The 21,509-nt window shown below is 35.9% G+C and overlaps 1 pseudogene; it reads right to left on the reverse strand.

Moving 5' to 3' along the window:
• LOC116140145 overlaps positions 1–20,764 on the reverse strand; it is a 32,763-nt pseudogene extending 11,999 nt beyond the window's left edge.
• Between the last annotated feature and the right edge of the window lie 745 nt (positions 20,765–21,509).

A 21,509-nucleotide genomic window follows, 5' to 3' on the forward strand; every position in this document is an offset into this window, starting at 1 on the left:
CAAGCCAAAACCAAATATTTATCGCGTTTTATTTTTATTCTACAACAAAATAGTTCATTTTACAAGCATACTTAACCCTAGATTATTATTTGTTTATAAGTTGATTATTTTTACAGCACAGACACACAATACTGCTTCAAAAGCTAGGACAATATCATACTATATATACAGATCGTTGGTCTGAAAACCTGGGATTGGTATTTTGATCTCTTTGGAGATAAATTTGCTATTTGGGAATCTTTCCGCAGTTTGTTTTTCAAGTAATGCAAACAGGGGCTGGCAGTAAACTTGGTATGCACCAATAAGATTGATAACAATGGCTGCATTGGCTATGTCAATTAGCCAATAGTGAGGAGCTTCTCAGGTACTAAGCCTCCAAAAGTAGCATATCCAAAGCAGCCAAAGAGCACGTCGAATAGGGTTTTTACTCCAACACTTATCTGAGATGCCTTATTCATCATCTTGGCTTCAGATGGTGGAGATTTGATTGTGTCCTGTTACATTTTTAGCAATTATACGCTGTAGATGTGCAACTTTCTGAATTTCTGCATGGTAGTTTACCTGAATTTCAATAAGGACGTTGGAGTAAGAATAGCCCAACACTATGTCACCAAGTACCTGGAAGCTCCTCCATATCTTCCGGGATTTGGTCACAGTACTAACGGTACCAGTTAAACTTCTCATTAATTTCCTAGTTTCTGGTGATTAACCAAAGCAACAGGGCTTATATCGGCATTGCTAGCTAAAGCTAAAACTTGCCATAAAAAATAATTCAAACATTAGTATAACATTCAATGGAACATATAATATAAATATAACTATAAGTTGCCTCATGCCTGCAACTTTAGCTACTCCGAGACCAATACCAATTGATGAATAAATAAAGGACATTGTACCATAACTGATTTAAGTCAGAAATTTGAGAAAAAAAATAATTTGTATGATTCCAAAAACAATCATCTCTGAAATGCGATTCTTCTGGCATGGATTCTTGTATCGAAAGCACTTTGATCTTCGGGTAGCACTAATAGACGTGCAAAAAACCAGAAACCTCTCATTAGCCCAAAGAATTAAAGCTGAAACTAAAGTTTATCAAATTCTTAGTTGTAAATTCATTTCAAATTAAGAAGAGAGAGAGAGAGAGAAATGGAACTCACTTCATGCTTGTGGATGATGTTATACTGTAGCCGATGTACCTCCAAAAAGGTTCATGTAATAAAAAAATTCCACAAATCTTGAATTCAGTCCTGCCTGAGAAAATGAGAAAAAAAGAAACTTATATATATATATATATATACACGCACACACACACATAACAAAAAACTTTACTTGTGTATATACTCTCTGAAATACAAGAAATATATAATCCCAATGATTAATTTTACCTAAATATATTTCCTTTTGTTTTCCCAACCAAAATCAAATCTTTCATTTTTTTTTTAAATAATTTGTAGAGTGAGTTGTTTGTGGCCGAGTTGAATGGGAGTACGTACTAAAGGTTATCTGACTCTATGTATCAGTTGAAGTTCTTGGGAGAGGAAAATAACGGTGAGAGTAAAGAGGAAGTGGTTGTTAGATTCATCTTCTCGTTTAAGGTGATTCTAATGGTACTGACCATGCTAATTGTAGATGACAGAGATCCGCACAGTAATTATAGATGTGAATAATTAGGTTATGCATGTTTTTGCTTCTCTATCCATTTTGGTTCCCTTTTAGATGCTGATTAATGATTGCTGGAGATCGATGTGATTGTGATCCAATGAGTTAATTAACACCAAATAAATTCAGGTACTGAATAAGCCCTTATGTCTAAGATAGAGATTAACTAGCTGAGAAAAATTTAGCAATTAAGTTAGTTATTTTAGTAAAACCCAGTTGTGTCGATTTGATAAAAAAATTACCAACGTTGGATCGTCCATGTAAGTGTAGTTTCTAGTTCCGGAGAGAGGATCTCCAGAAAGGTAACAAGAAATAAGAAGAGTAGAATAGCATCTCTCTTATTGTACATGGTATGAATTCTTTCTTGTTGCCACCCCTGTAAAAGCCTTTGACCTAATTAATGATAGCTCTGATTGACTTTCCTTTCTTCTTTCTTCGAAGAAGGCACATCGAATAATAATATAAATGTGTTTGGTTTCTTGTCTAAATAGTTTTCCTAGTTGACTGGTTAATGGTTAATTTTCTCTTGAAAAATTAAGGCAACCAATACGTATATCAGAAAAAATTTGTATTGCGCACCATTAATTGATCATAGGTGTGTGGAAACAGTATGTAATTCTTATATTTGGTTCCCTATAAATTGAGTATGTAATTCTTATACTCAAAACATCATCTAATTCTTATCTTTAATTGGCACCCAATAGCTGAGAAAAGGAAGAAGCTTTTACCCAACCCAAAGCATTTGACTCTAGATTTCCTTTACAGCGATAGGTTTTCGTGTGTGAAAAAGCATCAGTGAATGCCCCAGCAAGTTGTGATTAATTAAGGCTTATATATGGTATCTTATCTTTGAGAAAATCATGCAGTGGATTAAATGGCCTTTTCTATAACTTTGAGAGAATTTCACATTTGGCCAGAATATTTGAAGCATCTACTTTGCCTTAATCGGGAAATGAGAAAATATATACCAGAGGCATATTGAGTACGGTAGGAATAAAAATGGAGAAAATTATTGAAAGAAACGTACTATAATTAACAAGTTTATGAACATTCGGGGAATTTGCATGTACAGGATGAAATTAAATAACTTCTTTTTCGATCCACACATGAAAGAATTAGTTTAATAATTGAAGGTTAAATGGTTTATTACATAAAGCTTCTACTTCCATTAATGCACATATAGGAATTGAGTTTATTATCATGCATTTAAAAGTGAGCAATCGAATTCATTAATGGACAACGTCTTTGGGCTAAGTTACGAACGGCTGATCGATAAAATACACAGTACTAGAAACTAAAGGGCTGCTTACAAGGCTATAATGGTGCTTTGTGGTACTCGAAAGCCTTGAGACTTTTTAATATCGATAGAACCCAAGGTTGGTGTGGCAATCAGAGATCTACTCATGATCTACATCATTGGCGAAGTGAAACTTTTTGACACACACACACACACATATATATATATATATATATTTTCGATGGCTTTGTTTTCAGGGTCTGGAGTTTTGTGTTTGGCGTGCGCTACAGCTCAGCTTGGATGGATTTTTAGACCAATTGTCATGCTCTTGTTCTCTCTTGTCACTTGCTACCCTTTTACTCTTTTCGCCGATGCAGCTTGTCACCCTTCTGGGAAACTTGCCTCTCTTGAAAAAAAGTACACTAATTACATGGACACTTTGAGGTTGGTAAATTTTTCCATCCGCCCCTTGAGATTGCCTTGGAGGGAAGAAAAAGGTGGGAAATTTGTGTAGTAGGATCCTTCGTTTAGAAAAAACCTTCTTTCCATTCCGTTCAATCGTTGGCAATGAGGTTGTGGAAGAAATACGGAATTAAGGAAATTATGATGAATGAAAAAGGATTTTTCTTTTTCAAGTTTGCAAAGGAGACAACCATGTTGCAATGCCTTGAAGATGGCTGCTGGTTGCTCCAAAATAGGCCCATCTTACTTAAAAAATGGCAACCTCAGATGGAGTTAAACAAAGAATCTCCCTGCACAGTCCCTTTGTGGGTTAAATTGTATGATGTTCCTTTGGAGTTGTGGACTCATAAGGGGTTGAGCTATATTGCAATTGGGGTAGGTAAGCCCTTAGGAATGGATCGTATTACTGAAGACACTTATCGTCTTGGCGCTGGTCGTGTAGGATACGCTCAAATTCTTTTTGAGGTAGAGGCTTGCTGTAAATTACCAGAAGTTGTAACAATTTTGATGCCTTATAAGGAAAATAAAGTTTCTAAGGAAATGCTTGTCCGAGTGGAGTACCAATGGAAACCTTCCCAGTGTATTCATTGTAGTGTGTTTGGCCATGGAGAAGCAGTTTGTCTAAAATTGCTCGGGTTGAGATCCAAGCAATTAAAGAGCAACAGATCTACGTTAGGGAGAATGAAAATGATGGTTTTCAATTTGTGCAATGCAAGGGTAAAGGAAAAATGGAGAACAAGCAAAAAGCATAATCGAAAGCTCCCCCCTCGATGAAGTTGGATAATCATAGGAAGATTAGCCCGATGGAAAAGGTTCCAAGGAAACAGGTTATTAAAAATGTTCCAGTAAAGAATCAGCCAAGTCAATCCAAGGCTCATCAACAAGCCCTCAGGTTAAGTAACACTTTTCAAAGCTTAGCTTCAACATCTGCAGATCCAGAAGATAGGAGAATGGGGATTGAGATAGAACCCAAACATATTGATACGGAGGAAGGGTTAGGCATGGAGGTTGATTGCGAACCAACTACAGAAGGAACAGATGTGGAATCAGATGTTGTTTCAGTAGCAGGTTTTATGAAATCAAGGCTTAGTAATAGCATCAATGAGCTGGGGCGAGACCATGGGGGAGGGTTAGTTATTTCCCCATCCACCAACCCCTCCCATGACTAGTTTAACATGCTGGACTATAAGGGGCCTCAACCATGCCTTCAAATAGGAAGAAATATGAGTGTTTATTTGGGAAAAGCGGATTGCGTTATGCGCTCTCTTGGAAACCAGGGTGGCTTGCCACAATGTAAATAAATTTTTTGATCGTGTTTTCAGAAACTGGCAATGGGTTTCTAATGTCGACCAAGGGAATCTATGATTTAGAATTGTTATTGGCTAAAACCCTATTGTTTTTAATGTGTTTGTTCAAGGGATGACTGATCAAGTCATTCACTGCACAGTTAGAATGTTAAGTAGTGGAGATAAATTTCAGTACTCTTTCATCTATGCTGTTAATGATTATATGGGGAGAAGGGCGTTGTGGTAGGATCTTTGCCATCATAATGTTGTTATATAAAATCGACCATGGTTGATTTAGGGTGATTTGAATGTTACCTTAAATCCTAATGAAAGTGTGGGGGCTCTCTCAACGATAACTACAGCAATGGAAGATTTTTGAGCCTGTGTGGAGACTCTAGAAATAGAAATTATTAGTAAAGCAGGTATGATATATACTTGGAATGGAAAGCCCCATGGTACTAACAGAGTCCTTATAAAACTAGATAGAGTTATGGGCAATGCTCATTTCCTCACTTGGTTCTTGAGAGTCAACTCTTTTTTTTGGCCTCTTGGAATTAGCGATCACGGCCCTTCAGTCATAGCCTTTCCCATGCATGGTGAGTTGAAACCGAAACCCTTCAAGTTTTTTAATTACCTAACCTATAAAGAAGAATTTCTACTTTTAGTGCAAAGGATTTGGTCCATGGAAAGTGTTGGTGTGCCCATGTTCTCGATTGTTAAAAAATTGAAGGCTCTCAAACCGCACTTTCGGGCTCTCAATCGACAACAAAGGAATCTCAGTCAGAAAGTCTCAATTTTACGTAAAGAAGTGGAGGTCATTCAGAGGGCTTTAGATATGGATCCTCATAACCAAGAGCTAAAAGACTATGAGGCTATTTTTTATGAAGCTTTCAGGGAAGCACTATTAGATGAGGAGAGATTCCTAAAGTAGAAATCTAAGATCCAACGGTTAAGTGTGGGAGACCAAAGCATGACATTCCCCAATTGAGGAGTGCTTTCGTTTCCTTTTACCAGAGTTTGCTTGGATTGGCCCCTCTAGTGGTTTCTATGCAAGGTTTAGAAGATATGTTTACCAAGAAAGTCCCAGAGCATCAATTCGTTTATATGACACATCTAGTGACTATGGATGAGGTTAGAAAGGCCAGATTTGATATTGGGGATGATAAAGCTCCAGGGCCTGATGGCTACTTGGCCAAATTCTTCAAAGAATCCAAGGGTATTATTGGGGAGGAGACTTTTAAAGCTATTATTGATTTTTTTAACAATGGCAGGCTGCTTAAAAAAGTGAATGCGACAGTTATCGCTCTTGTTTCGAAAGTGGAGGTGCCATTAAGAGTAAGTGATTTCAAGCCTATATCATGTTGCAATGTCCTTTACAAGTGCATTTCAAAAATCATTGCTAATAGAATAGTAGGCTGTTTGGTTGACCTGGTGGATGAATCTCAGACTGCTTTTATGCCGAGAAGATGGATTAGTGATAATGTGTTATTGGCATAGGAGCTTTTTAGGAATTATCATAAAAATAATGGAGTTCCAAAGTGTGCTTTCAAGGTGGATATCTAAAAAGCATATGATTGTGTGGATTGGGGATTTACAGTTCAAACTCTTCATATGTTTGGTTTTCCTCCCGATAAGAGTGTAATTTAGATATTTTTATTCCTTCCATATTATGTTTTTTGTTATGTTTTATGCCTAGTTGAGGTGATTAGAGCTTATTTTGTAAGTTTGGCATATTTGGATAGACTTTAGGAAATAATTGAGAAAAGATTAGGAAATTCCAGATTTTCCAGATTTTTCATTATTCTGACCAGTGCTATGTTTTTCAGGGAGCTAGATTCCTCGATTGCAAAAGTGTTCTTCAGAGAAATTACAGTAGACGAATCAAGCTTTTCAGGAAGGTATTATGGGCGAGAATCCGAGTTTTTTTGGGTTCTCAGTAGTTGTTGCAAAACCGGATCTGGAATCCTAGTCGCAGAAGGATTCCTTAGCTGAATATTGAATCTTCGAATGGGCCTAACTGGAGCGTCAGATATCGAAAACGGGTGATTCAAAAGCCCAGATTCATCTACACATCCTGGACTACTATTTTTATGAAGTGATGGAGCCCAGAAAAGATCTTTTACATTGCGAGAATCCTGGTGCAAGCTGGAGACGAATTCTGGAATCCATATCTGATCAGATTTTGTCAAATCTGGAAGTCTATCTTCTAGGAAATGTCTAGGAAAGAAATTCTGTGATTCTTGGGGAAGAATTAAGGAAAACACATGTTATTTAATTAGAGGTTGGTAGGTGAAACGGGGGGAGGACAGTAGAGTTTTATTTTTCAGAGTTTTTGCTTTCTAGATCAAGATGTGCGGCTAATTTCCTTCTTCAGTTCAAGGGGATTTTGAAGCCTAATTTCATGTCATTGGTGTAACTTAACTTCAGTAACGTTGTTCTCAATCTCGTTTTTATTAGAATTGTTTATGTTATTCTGATTTAATTGTTTGTGATTCCTGTTTGAGTGATTTAGTTTTGGCCTGCTAAATTGTTTAATCAGAATTTACCTGTTAGAATTAGGAATTGTGATACGTAATCGTCCTTTTTCTATTCAACGAGTGACGCATGATGATAGCTGATTATGGACAAGTTTTCGGTCTATTGTCTTGAATAACATAACCTAAGTTAAATAATCTGAGCTTGCGTGATTGTTGCTTAGATTGATCTATTCTCCTAATTCTTAAGGCTGCCATTGAATTAAATTTAGAGAGCTTGTTCTAGGTTGTTCAAGGGTTAGTATCTACTCGAAGAGCTTGTTTCAGTAGTGACAAACTAAGGGAGAATTCGGGTAACAGAGCTTGTTGTTTCCTAGGGTCAGTAGTTCCATAATGACGAGATAGAACAATGTTACGGTTACTTTATGTCCAATGCATGTTTAGGTGGATATTGAACCGAGAACTGATTGTTTAACCTGATATTTTATTTCTCTGTTTTACTTTAGTTTGCCTTGATTACAAACCCCCTTTCATTACTGTTGTCAGGTTTACTGTTTAGAGTTTAATTTGCGTTTCTGTTGTTTTTATTGTTTTAGAATATAGAAATTAATCGAGTCATTCCCTGTGGGATCGACCCTTGCTTGCCCTTTATACAATTCAATAGTTAGGTCAGTAAGGTTAATTAATTTGGTGCATTCGGCACGCTGCCACCTCCACAAATAATTAGGTGGATTTGAGAGTGTATTACAACAACTTCTTTCTCTGTTTTTGTTAATAGTGATCTCTATGGGTTCTTCTCAAGGAAAAGGGGATTGAGGCAAGGAGATCCACTGTCCCCTTATCTCTTCCGTTGGTGATGCAAGTACTCTCCTTGATTATTCGTAGGCGAGTGCATGAAGAAGCAGGTTTTAAATATCATTTTAGATGTGCAACTCAGGAAATTACTTATCTATGTTTTGCCAATGACTTATTCCTTTTTTGTCATGTGACCCATTATCGATTGCGACTCTTAAGGATGCTTTGAGAGAGTTCTCGGCCATATCGGGGCTCTACCCTAACCATGCCAAAAGCTCCACATTCATGCGTAACATTAGTCAGCAAGACAGTTCTCATATACAAAGAAATTATAGGTTTTGAAATGGGCCCGTTGGCTGTGAGATACTTAAGGGTTCCTTTGGTCACTATTCCCCTGTACCATAAAGATTGTATTCCTCTTATTGAAAAGGTGGAGAAAAAGGTGTCCTCCTAGAAGAAAAAGTACCTTTCATATGTTGGCAAACTTCAGCTGGTTATCTTTATTTTATCCTTCATGCAGGTGTATTAGGCTTCAGTCTTCATTCTTCCTTCCTCTATTTCAAAGGCTCTAGAGAAGATCCTCAGAAATTTTCTGTGATCAGGTTCTAATTTGGGGAAAGGTAAAGCTAAGGTGGTTTGGAAGGAATTATGTTCTCTAAAATCAGCTGAAGGTTTGGGCATTCGACCTTTGGCTACATGGAATGTGTCCCTAATGATGTATCATGTTTAGAATGTGGTGTCTCAGAAGGACATCCTATGGGTCAAATGGATCCACACTTATAGGTTTCGTGGTTGCAGCTTCTAGAGTGTTAAAACTCCTTGGGATGCTAGCTGGAGCGGGCGCAAACTTCATGAAATGAGGGATATACTACAAAGGCATATTGGGGTTAATATAGCCGATGGGTGGACAACTTCCCTATGGTTTGACTCTTGGCACCCTTTAGGCCCTTTAAATCTCATTGTCCCTCAAAGGATATTCTATGAGTCGGGACTGGGACACGGGGCCATTGTCGACGACGTGCTTGAGCATGGGTAGTGGAGATTGCCTGATTTTTTTTGGGAAAGATTTCCACTTATTGTGGACCAAGTCCCTTTTATTTTGGGGGCCTTACGATCGGATGAAATCTTTTGAAAGACCGTGGATGGAAGAAAAACTAGATTTTCCTCATGCCAGACATGGAGGGATTTGTCAATAGGGAATATTACGACGCCCTGATGTTCTATTGTATGGAATAGCACTTGTATCCCGTGTCACTCTTTTATTTTATGGCTTGCCATTAGAAAGAAATTATTGATGCAAACTTGGAGTAGATCTGAGGATCTTGCTTGCGTATTATGTGGCTATGTCATGGATTCCCAATACCATCTTTTTTTCGATTGCCCATTTTCCCAGGTCATTTGGAGGAATGCCTAGACCAAAGGTAAATTTTTCTCTCTGGTGACTTGTTGGGATAATATTATTACTTGGTCTGCAAACAATTTCAAAAGGAAAAAAATCAGAGTTGTTATAGGTCGGCTCCTGCTTGCGGTGATAGTGTGCCTAGTATGGCAAGAGAGGAATCTACGCCTTTTTCAAGGAAAAGCCAAGAGCCTTGAGTTTGTGAAGTGACAAGTCATAAAGGTTGTTAGATTTTGATTGTGCAGCCTGCATTTTAAAAATATAGGAAGAACTCGAAGAGTGGTGGAGGAATGGAATCTACCTAAGGAATGTGTTTATGAAAGAGTTCATAGATCTCACTGATTTGCTGATGCATATTTGGAAGAAAAAAGGCAGATGGTACCAGGAGGTGACTTTTGTGTCATGCTAAAGCTAGCTGGTGATGACATTGCAGATTACTAGTGTTATGAAGTGGATAATTTTGATGAGAGCCTTCAGATAGTAGGCTGATTCAGGACACTCTAGCTGACTCCTTTGGACTTTTTGTTTATTTTTGGGCTAAAGATGCTCTTAATTTTCCTTATCCAATTTGAATATCTTTTGTGTATATGTCAGATTTTTTTTACTTGCAGGTTTATAATGTTTCCTTGCTGGTTGTGCTTCTTCAGATATTTTAAAGATTGGTGGTGTGGGAATGCTAGGTTGTTGAGGATAAAAGGGGATCTAGTTGATGACTGGATAAGGATTTTGATGACATATATGGTCATGATGGTTGGCAGCCTATTGTCCTTTGCTGGTTTTTTTAATAGGTCAGATCTGTCTTGGCTTTGTTGTTTGCCCACCAGCATGTGCTTTGTTTTCTTCCCCTCTACTAGTGCATTATTTAAGCTTTCCCCTGGAGTTGGTGACTCAGGCAAATGATGTTTTGGATGTTCATTTACTCTTGGTGTGGGGATCTGTTAAGTGTTTTCTTTGGTGATCTGCTCATGAGGTGTTGCAGGTTTTTTAGTCGGCAACTGCTGATATTGAAGTGGTTGTGGCTAGCAGCTCGTTTTGCTTCTTTTGTTTTTTACTATTCTAATATAGGGTCTGGTTGCCTTACTTTGCAGCAGCCTGGGTGGGTTTTTGGGTAAATGTCAGGTTGCTTTTTGGGCATAAGGATTAGTGTTCTTTCCTTTTGCTTTTTCGTTTGTACAGCTCATCTCTTGTCCCTCTCCAAGAGTTAGGATTGTGTATCTTATTCTTTATTCTTTATAAATTTACCAAGTTTACCAAAAAAAAAAAAAAATAATAATTCTACACTATAGTGTTCAAAACTGCATTTTGTAGTCATTAAAAACTGCAAATAACCATCCCAAAAAACCTACACATCTATGAGTAAAATATTTTACACTACACTGCTAAAAAATGCATTTTACAGTCTTTAAATACTGTATAAAATAGCCCAAAAAAATTTGCACATCTAAAAGTAAAAAATCCTGTCCTGCATAGTCTACATTGCTAAGCAAAAATGTATTTTGTAGTCTTTAAAAACTGCATATGACACCCCAAAAAATATGTATATCTAGGAATAAAAAGTTTTGCACTACATAGGGTTGTTAAAACCCTGGGCCCCATTTTTTTTAATTCCAAACCCGGGCATGGAAAAAAGGACAGACCTGTATTTTTTTTAAATTTGACTTTATAAATGGGGCCTGGAGTGATTTTATAAGGGGTTATTGGATCTTTTACATTGAAGAAGGTAGCTGGAGGAAGTGGGGGGTTTTTTTTTTAAATTTTAGAAGGCCTTTGTAACTTCTGAGGGGGGTTTAATATTTATACATAAAGGGTTATTATGTAATTTTACAAATCTTATATAATGTATCCGAGCTTAGGCTTTAATGGCAGAACCCGAGCCCAATTTTCTAGGTCTGTGCTTAGGGTTTATATATATTCCTGTCACGTCAAACATGAGTATATTCACTCTTCTATTTATTTTCTGTCAGACTATCACATCAATTTATATATAAATTTTTTAAGATTTGTTTGTACATCTAGTATTACTAAATACTAATAGAAAAAAAAAAATAAATGCCTATTTTTTCACTATAAAAGTTAAAACTACACAATTAAGCCCAAAAAAATTATGTATTTCTATCATTACACAATCCGAAAAATTACACTTTGTAGCCCAAAAAAACTGCACTTAGTAGCCCAGAATAGTTATTGAATGTAGCCCAAAAAACACTATACTAAGCTACCTAAATAAATATCATTATTGTCCATCAAAAGCCAACAAAAAGTCTACATAACAAGAGAATATATCAGGACAGTGCAAAACCCAATTTAAGGAAACTCTAGTGTCTATCAAATTTTCAAAACTAGCTGTTGCGTGTATACTGACATAAGATATCTCACAACACCTAAAAGATTTTTTTCCTACCATAACCCTGCAAGTCCTTCTGCACCAGCATTTAGAGAGACAAAAATAAGTTTTCAATTAAATGGATGGAGCAGTAACTCTATGGAGAATAACTTTACTTTTGGGAACGGGGAAAAAGCTAAAAATATTTGGAAACCTAGAGTCTTTACTCAACCTTGATTTATATGGAAGAAAATAAAGAATCATATTTCCAAGGTACAAGTTAATCACAATACTAGTTGTAACCTCAAAGTTCAAGAAGAGACAGCAAAACATGAAGAAACAAGCAAGAATGAAGATAAATTAATCAAAGATTAACAAAACTATTAGTCATAATAGCAAATACCCAGAAAAAAGTAAAGAAAACCCAAAAGCCAAAGCAACTTACCTACAAAGGTGGCACAGAGAAAGCTCTTGCGCGGCTTAAAGATCAAAAGTTATAGTGACCCTATGGTTCTTCTTCAACTAAAAACCCTCGACATGCAGCTTTAGCTTGCTAAAGGAAATGAAGTTACTTATTGCGTGAAAGACAAACACAAAGTGGAAGGGAGCTCATTAAGTCTTGAAATTTTTTAATTTTTACCATTATAGTTTTAAATCAATAAATATCTAAGTAAATTTAAATTCTTAAGTTTTATATTATCTATTTAATTAAGATAATTGAAGTAAATAAATATCACAAAATTCACCGAATTATTAATTAAGAATGTATTAAATTAATATTCAAATAATCTTGCAAGTAAGGGCGGAGCATAGGCTGGCCTGCATAGGGTTGGCAATTTCTGGGGATGGGGCCAGGTAACCTTCAAATCTAACCCCATCCCCGCTAAGAAATTGCTCCCTCCGATTTGAAGGTTACCTGGCCCCATCCCCAGCCCTGATTTTCGAAAGTGGGGATGGGGACGGGTAGGCGTGTTTGATTTTGGGTACCCTATATTTTTTGAAGGAACTGGAACTAGAATCGGAATTGATCGACAGTTCTGGTTCTTGGGTACCCAAAACCGGAACTTGTAACAACGGTTCTGGTTTCGGGTACCCAGGAAAATTGAAGTAAACAAAAAATCGAAATGCAAACTAAAGTAAACAAAAGAAATTCATAATTTGTTCCAGCATCCTTAATACACTAGTACTACAAAAAATCCAAGACAATGCTCATAAGAAACTAGAAAAATGCAGTAAAAGAAGGGGCCAATTGATTACGCATAAACCCAAATGCCAAAGCACAAATCTCACACTTTACATGTAAGTATCGAGCACTCAATTTCTAGGAATTCATTCACAAATCCAGTAAATACAAACAATTTTATCCTCATGAAACACTAAGAATATATTAAAGAACCAATTAGTATAAACAAGTTTTTCTTCCTTTCACAAAAAATGGAATAAGGAAGTGCTATGTCTAATGATTTCATTTATTCCTTGCAATATTTAATCTTTATTCTTTTACACAAGGAAAAATGGAAAGTGAGAAACACAAAGTGATATACCTTTCAAACCCAACGAAAAGAACATTTGAGAAAACTGTGGGATTTGGGATGGATAGGGACTAAAATCTTGAAGAGAGTGACAGAGAGTCAGAGACGATGAGAATTATTGAAGTAGGGGTAAATTCGTTTGCCCTAAAATCTTAAAGTTTTTATATATGAAAGCAAAATTTAAAAACCCCCCACTTTTTAATGTTATTTCACATTAGTCCCAATTCTTGGTTTTGGTTTTAAAACTGGAACCTACTCATTGATGATCGGTTCGGGGTAGGAACCGAAACCAAACCCCGAGTACCCACCGGTTCCGGTTCCAATCGACTCTTTTGAACACCCCTAGGGATGGGTATCCGCGAGGGGGGAATGAAATACCCACCATATCCTCGTGCTCGTAAATCCTCAGAATTCTTTTTTTAGCTTATTTGATTTTTAAATATAATATTAATTATAATTAAATATATATTAATATATTATATAGTTTTAGCAAGGGCGGGGACAAGTCGGGTTTCCACCTCCCACCCTCGCCCTCGTCCCCGGTTTTGGGTATATTTCAATTGATCTAGAGTATTAAGTTAAAAACTAGAGTAATGTTATGTACACTAATCAATTTGTACTAATTCAAGTACTAACATTGAAACTTTGAATTTTTTTTTTTTTGGAGGGAATTTCAAATTTTCAATGTTAGTACTTGAATTAGTATAAAATAGTTAGTGCACATAGTATTATTCTAAAAAATAATAATAATAATCCTTTCTTTTGGCAGGTATGAGATTGACAAGGTCACTGCTAGGCGGCGCTTGGATTTAAATCTTGAAAAAGAGTGAGAAATAATTAATTTGAGAAATATGTCTTATTATTATATCAGTTGGATATTATTTATTTATGCCACTTCGTTCTTTTGCACAGTTGAGTATAGGCTTATATGAGATGAGCTTGCCAACCAGAAAGCATAAACCATTAACCTCACGAATAAACTTGTTACGCCCCCTCCCGAGTATCCCTATCCCACTGGATCCGGGCACTTCAAGAGACTCAAGATCCCGAAAGGAAGGTGAATACTCTTTAAAAAAAAAAACATTCATAAAAACAATTCCATCTATAGACGAAAGTGAAAAGTAGTGCATTTGCATGTTTGAGGTTTAGAAGGTAGAAATACACAAATAATTATTCTAAAAACAGGAACTGAAATCCAGTTACAAAAGAAACGTAGTATCAGAGTCCACTAAAGTTTGTAAAAGATGCAAATCATCATGCGTCAAGGCCAACCTAGAGCGTAGAGTATGCTTCACATGAACCCGATCTACGGTTCTGGGGGAGAAAACATAAAACAGTGAGTTGGGAAGCCCAATGAGCGGATAATATATTTTATACGAAAATAACTTTAACTTTGAAAACATGCAAGAATAATTGTATGCCACACAACACTAATGCACTTACATGACAAGGCAACAACAGTATATATATATTATTCTCGGATGCCATGAAATCACACACCACTATCATATAAAATAAATCAATTATCACCACCCTACTAGCACTTAGAGGCCTGGATCATAACTATCTAAACCAGTCTCTAACTCAGACATGAAGCTACACCACCCACAGTCTACCCTCGGGATGGTACGAACATCATTGGATAACCATGCTCGACCCACAGTCTACCCTCAGGGAGTCCAAAATCCCACACCGGCCAATAACCGCCTAGTGTAATCCCGCCTAGAGCTCGTCAGGCGTCCGTCTTGTTCTAGTAGGATATCCCAATGGTTCGATAGGATGGACCATCTCAATGCGCGCATGAGGATAAATGTCAAATACTAGCTGATGTCTGAAGGGGGGATGGGTATGGTTTCCAATTCGGGAGTCAAACATAACAATAATCATGCATCTACAATTTCATTCCAAATATGCATCATGCATGCCTTATGCATATATAAAGTATAATATGATATAAAATTCCAATAAAAGGCATGTAATCATGAATGCAATGCTCACCACGTCAAAATACAAAAGCATGTAAAATTCTATTTACACCCTATATTTATCATCAATTTTTAAGGTCCCAAAACTTCTAAACATGACAATTAACCCCCTGCTGCCAAGAGCCTACTGCCCATAAGAAAAAAATCCAACATTTTTATTCAACACTCTTTCTGCAATTTCCAAAATAAAATGGACCATTTATAGTATTTAATATCTCATTAACTTCATATCCATTCTACCTTAATATCAATTCTACCTTTTTACCAACTTCCAACACTCATTCCCACTCAACAATCACGTTTAATCAAGTCCGCAGTTTATGAAAATGCAGCAATTACTACACTGATGACTCCAAAAATACCTAGCCAACAATGCAACAACAATACAGCAAAAATATATAATATATATACTTTAAGTAAACCTCCAGGTCATGATTTCATACCCATTACCACCCAAAAAAAAATCCAGCCAATCTCTAACCTAGGCAAAGTAAACGTTCACATTCTATACAATATAGGCCAACAGTCTCATGCCCATTATTTCCCAAATTTTCCAGCCGTCCACTCATCACAAAGCTTAACAACATTCAAATATAAAATTCAAAATTCATTTAGTATCCTCCCATATTCATGTTTCTAATCAAGTCAATTTTATAACTAACCCACAACCTTCCAATTCATTCCACACAATTTAATTAGCTGACTTCCCACACATGCAGTTGCATCTTACAATGCAATTTAAACAAAATTATATCATTAATACACCTTTCCAGCAGCCGAAATGCACATGCAATATACCATTCAATTCATGTAAAAGCCATGCCTAATTATAAGTAACATGCAACGCATAAGTACCTCTTTTTAATAGCAATTTACCCAATATTTTCATAAACATAATTTCATACTCTCGATTCCAAACACATGCATGTCACGGAGATCTTCAATTTATTAGAAATTCAGAACTAAAGAACTAAAATAAAACCTCAATCAATCGGGTATGCACACGCATATGATCATTCCAACCAACACATGATTTTTAATGCAAGTTTAATAATATTCCACTCACACTTTCTCCTTTGCTTTTAACTCAAGTGCTCAGTCCTCCTATCTTCTTCACCTATTTGATCCAAAATTATTATAGGAATTAAGATCTAAACAAAGAGAAGATGAAAGATCGATTAAAAACGATAAAGGATTGAAAATGCATGCGTAACCTTATTCCTTTACCCCAAAATTTCTCTGAAAATTCTTCTCCTACAAGCACCACTCGGCTCTCCTCTATTTTAACTCAAATGTTATTTTTCTCTCTTTCAATGTGCATAGGAGAATGAATGTGAAATGAGAAAGACAAAAAGAATAAAACAAGCTTCTCCTCACACTTTATATTTTTTTTTGTTTCTCTCGGCTATCTCTTTCTCCACTCCTCCATTCCTCATCTCAATTTAATAAAATTTCACAACCATCAATGGCAAAACAATGTGCCAAAATCGTGGGCTAATTCTCCAAAAGAAATTATCTTTAATCCATCTTGCAATGGCCAATTATCATGCATCCCTTAGTCTTTGATTCTTACATCTTGCACCCCAAAATCCTTTAAATAAAGTTAAGTTTTATCATGATCTCACCCCTGGAGAATTATGCATGTGCCCTTGCATGACACAATATTAAAAAGACCCCTCATCTTTAATCAAATCCATAATGTTGTTGAAAGATTTTCACACTTCCAATTTCACACAAGTGCTCTTGCAAAACTACTTAATAAACCCACCATGCCTTAATTCTTACTAAAACATCTCTAAAAAGTTTCAATTCTTACATATTACCCCCTAGATTCACATAAATAAAATTAAATAAAACCCACAAAGAAAATACGGAGTGTTACAAAACTAAACAAGGTTAGTTCTATAACCTTCTATGAGATATTTTTATTATTGTATATAGACATATGGCGTATATGAGATAAGCTTGCCAACCAGAAAGTAGAAACCACTAACTTTACGAATAAACTAGACACGGTCAATTTTATGATCTTATATGAGCGATTTTTATTATTGCATATTGACATATGCTATTATTAAACTTGGAAGATTTTTTTTTTTTTTTTTTTTTTGTTTTTGTTTTCTTCAACAAGAAATTCATGCATTAAAAGGCTAGGTGGAAGCAACTAAATATAATGTGATCAAGTACTGCATAGGTATCGTCGTCTCCATATCTACAATTGAGCTTGCAATTATCCGCATGTAGGGTTTCATGTGACGTTTATGAGAAATACTAATTTTCATTCTTTTCTGGCTACTTACTACATGGATAGACTGTCAGATAAATCATATTCTTCTCTGTAAAAAGCGAACACAAATTGATTGAAATTGATATCAATTGTTAGTGCGGCATATTTTTTTTTATTTTTTGTATAACTTCATCTCATTATGTTTAAACAGAGTCGATATAAGGCTATGTTGCCATTGTTTAATGTAGCCTGAGGACTAGAAAATACTTGACATTCTAATTCTTTCTCGAGTTCATTGCATGCCATCATAAACATAATGTTGAAATTGTACGATTTGAAATTATATGACTTAATACAATTTGTATAAAAAAAAAAAAAAAAAAACACAGTGCAGCACAAGATGTGCACGAGATGTGTAAGATATAATATAATGTTTCTATTGACCTTAAAATAGGTGAGAAAATGACCTATTTGACATATCAACCAACAACCTCATAGTGTTAATTATGTTAAGCATTCTTCAGATATCTCTTCTTCTTCACACACTTCAAATAATTAATAGTCAAAATTAGTATATTTAGTCCTAACAAATTTGTCCCCCATTCTCTACTTGAAAATATTAGTTTCCAGACAATATTTAGGATTCAATAGTTTTTCAGCGTTGAAAGGAAAGGAAAGGAAAGTTCGTAAGATTATAATCTCCAATAATGAATGAAAGGAAACAAATTAGGCCAGCATCCATCTTATCTCCTACATCATTGATTTGATCTAGCCCATAAAAAGAAGATTGGACTTGGTTTTTGTTTGACCTGTCCCCCCATGGATCCGAGACCTCGTGAGCTTAAATAAGAACAAATTAAGAGAAAATTTTAATTTCTATATTGTTGTCTAGATCGAAAACGCCACAATGATTAAATAAGGAGTTATGAAAAAAGTGTTTTAAAATAAACCACCACCATATTGATAAATATGATTAGGTTATTCATGTAAAAAGAAGATGAAGATATGGACAAAATTTACTGTCCCTGCATTGGAGTTTGTGTTATTGTATACATTGGCCAACTTTTATCATCAAACACTCTGAGACGATCTCTTTGTGCTACTTGGAGTTCATAATGGAGGAATTAATTTTCTCAAAGGGAATAAATATGACAGCTGTTAACCATAGTTTGTGCACTTGTGCATCCCAACCAGAAGTCTGCCCATGTTCTCTCCTTTTGCGGAAGGCAATCATGTCCAACATTTGAACAATCTGCCCATCACTTCCATCAACACCAACAACCGCCTCTATATATATATATATATCATGCCTTGAACTTTCCAGTTTCTTGTGATTAAGTGGGCCAAAAAACTTACGTCAGCTTTTCTAGAACAAAAGTTTCCCATTAAAATTAAAGTTAATAAATGAACTATAGTGTATATATATCATGCCTGCAACTTTAGAAATGTTGAGACGAAGATCAATTCTGGAGTAGGTAAAGGACATGGCAGTAGTTAAAATGGAGAGCCACCATAACTCATTGAAGTCATTAAATTGAGAGGAAATAATAATTTGAATGATGGCAAAAACAATGATCCTTGGATTGGTATTCTCACGGTGTATATTTTTGTGATCACTTATGTGAAAGCACTCTGACCTTGGGATGGCTCTTATTGACAAAATAAACCTAGAAACTCGTTAGCCCATGGAAAAACATTACAAAAAACTAATTAAACAAGAAATCCAAATTCTTATTAAAAAGGAAATTTCAAAAATAATAATAAAAAAAAAAGGTATAACGCATTTCATGCTCATAGATGATGTTATAGTGTAACCAATGAGTCCGCCATAAAGGTTCATGTAGTAAACAAACCCATAAACCTTAAATTTAGTCCCACCTGAGAAAGTAACAAGACAAATTAATTGGATACATAAAGGTGCAAAACTTTTGGTAAAAAAATGGATCTTTCCTATTAATTTGATTAAGAATCTATATGCACCAGTAAAGTAGTATTCACGTTCGATTTCTGGATACAACTATCCTAAAATTTAAACAAGAGTAATGCTATACCCACAACTTGTTCTCACAAATTTTCTCTCACAATCTCGGCGTGACAACTCATAATTGGTCAACCGCATTTTATCAAGTGAGACCTATTGTGAACTGACCAATTACGAGCTGTCACGTCGAGGTTGTAAGAGAAAGTTTATGATAAAAGGTTGTACACGTAGCATTTCCTTTAAACAAAATCAAAATTTAATTATATATATATTCTCTAAAAATCCCACAAATATATAACCGCAATAATTAATCATATTAAATTCTCTATAGATTGATATTTCTCTTCATTTCCTGAACATATATATATATATATATAGAGAGAGAGAGAGAGAGAGAGAGAGAGAGAGAGAGAGAGAGAGAGTAATATTTTACCCGCAACCTCTTCTCACAAACTTTCTTTCACAATCTTGATGTGACAGCTCGTAATTGGTTAACTGTAATTTATCAAGTGGGACCTAGGTAAGACCCATTGTGAGCTTACCAATTACAAACTGCTATATCAGGATTGTAAGGGAGAGGTTGTGAGTGTAGCATTTTTCAGATTTATATATAATCCGTCCACAGGTAATTTTAATAGCAAAAACTTATGGCATAGAATGTAGTCAATCATTTTCAATGTTATAGGACCTAATTACTAATCTTTTATCAGAAGGGCACGGATGTCTTTGTTCCCTTTTGAAATCATAATTAGTGCCTTGATGTTATTAGACTAAAACACGGGACTTAAGGCTAAATAAAAGTAATTCTTATGAGTTATTGACACGATCATGACTCACTGAAAAAATTCCATATCTTAAATTGAAACCAATCTGAATAAAAAAAAAATTAGACCCATGATTCAAATTTACCAAGGTTGAATTTAATAGCATCCATTAAGTGTAGTTTTTCTTGCCGGTGACAGGTCCCCTAAACAGTAACAAGCAGCCAGAAGAATAAAAGTGTAGTAAGTGACCGTGGGCCCCACAATTTATCCCAGCTGAGCTGTGGCCCAAGCCAAGGATAGAAGTCATCCCGACCCGATCACAGCCGTAATGATGTAAGCACTTGCAGTCTAGACAGTCCCTAGTACAAAACAAACATGAAATCAATTATTAACTAAACCTCAACTGAAATTCTTAATACTTAAAATTTACATTAATCTAATATAAACTTTACATATGTCAGTTTCAGATTACAAATATCCGGTATATATCTGTAATATTAGCAGACAAGGTCAAACCTGATTGATCCTGAGCATGAAACCAAGGTTCTGAAACCCGGATTGGACCAGGCGGTGGAACCGATCGGACCGCCACCCGCTTGCATTTCCGGTTTGAAGAGAGTGAATAACCGGAATTTGCCATTAAACCGTTTCAAACCGCGGTTGGACCGTCACACTGTAGCCAACCGACGGTCCAACTGTTATTTAAAAAATTTCCGATCCACACATTTCCGGTTTAACACATGAAAATGAAATTAAAAAAAAAAATTTTAAATTCAAAACAATCACATGCACACACATAAAAGTCAAACTGTTGTCAGACTCAAACCAAACCCTCAAAATACTTTTATTAAAAAACACATTCTTTTTACTTTTGGCTATAGATACACTGATAGTCTGATACAAAGCCGTCGCCTTCTTCCTTCAATTTTTCACTTTGTCTTCTGGTTTGTCGTTTGCTGCTGCCATTCACGATCTCCTCCAGTTTAGTCCTCCTCTTCGTGTCCTCCATTCGAGATCTCAACATTCTTTTTACTTTTGGCTACAGATACACTGATACAGAGCCGTCGCCTTCTTCCTTCAATTTTTCACTTTTTCTTCTGGTTTGCCGTTTGCTGCTGCCATTCACGATCTCCTCCAGTCTAGTCCTCCTCTTCGTGTCCTCCATTCGAGATCTCAGAAGCAATGTCAGATCTCCTTCAAGCTTTCAGCTAAGCTTCAGCGCCTCACGTCTTCACTCTTCAGTCTTCAAGTCTTCGGTCTGCAGTCTGCTCTACTCTGCTTCAGCGCTTCATTCTTCAACTTCCAGTCTTCTAGTCTTCAACGTGAACTCTTTAATCATCACCATCTCCATTGCTGATCTGCTGGATAAGTCATTTCAGCTTAGA

Source organism: Pistacia vera, unplaced genomic scaffold, assembly GCF_008641045.1.
Source record: "Pistacia vera cultivar Batoury unplaced genomic scaffold, PisVer_v2 Contig364, whole genome shotgun sequence".
Classification (NCBI taxonomy): Eukaryota; Viridiplantae; Streptophyta; class Magnoliopsida; order Sapindales; family Anacardiaceae; genus Pistacia; species Pistacia vera.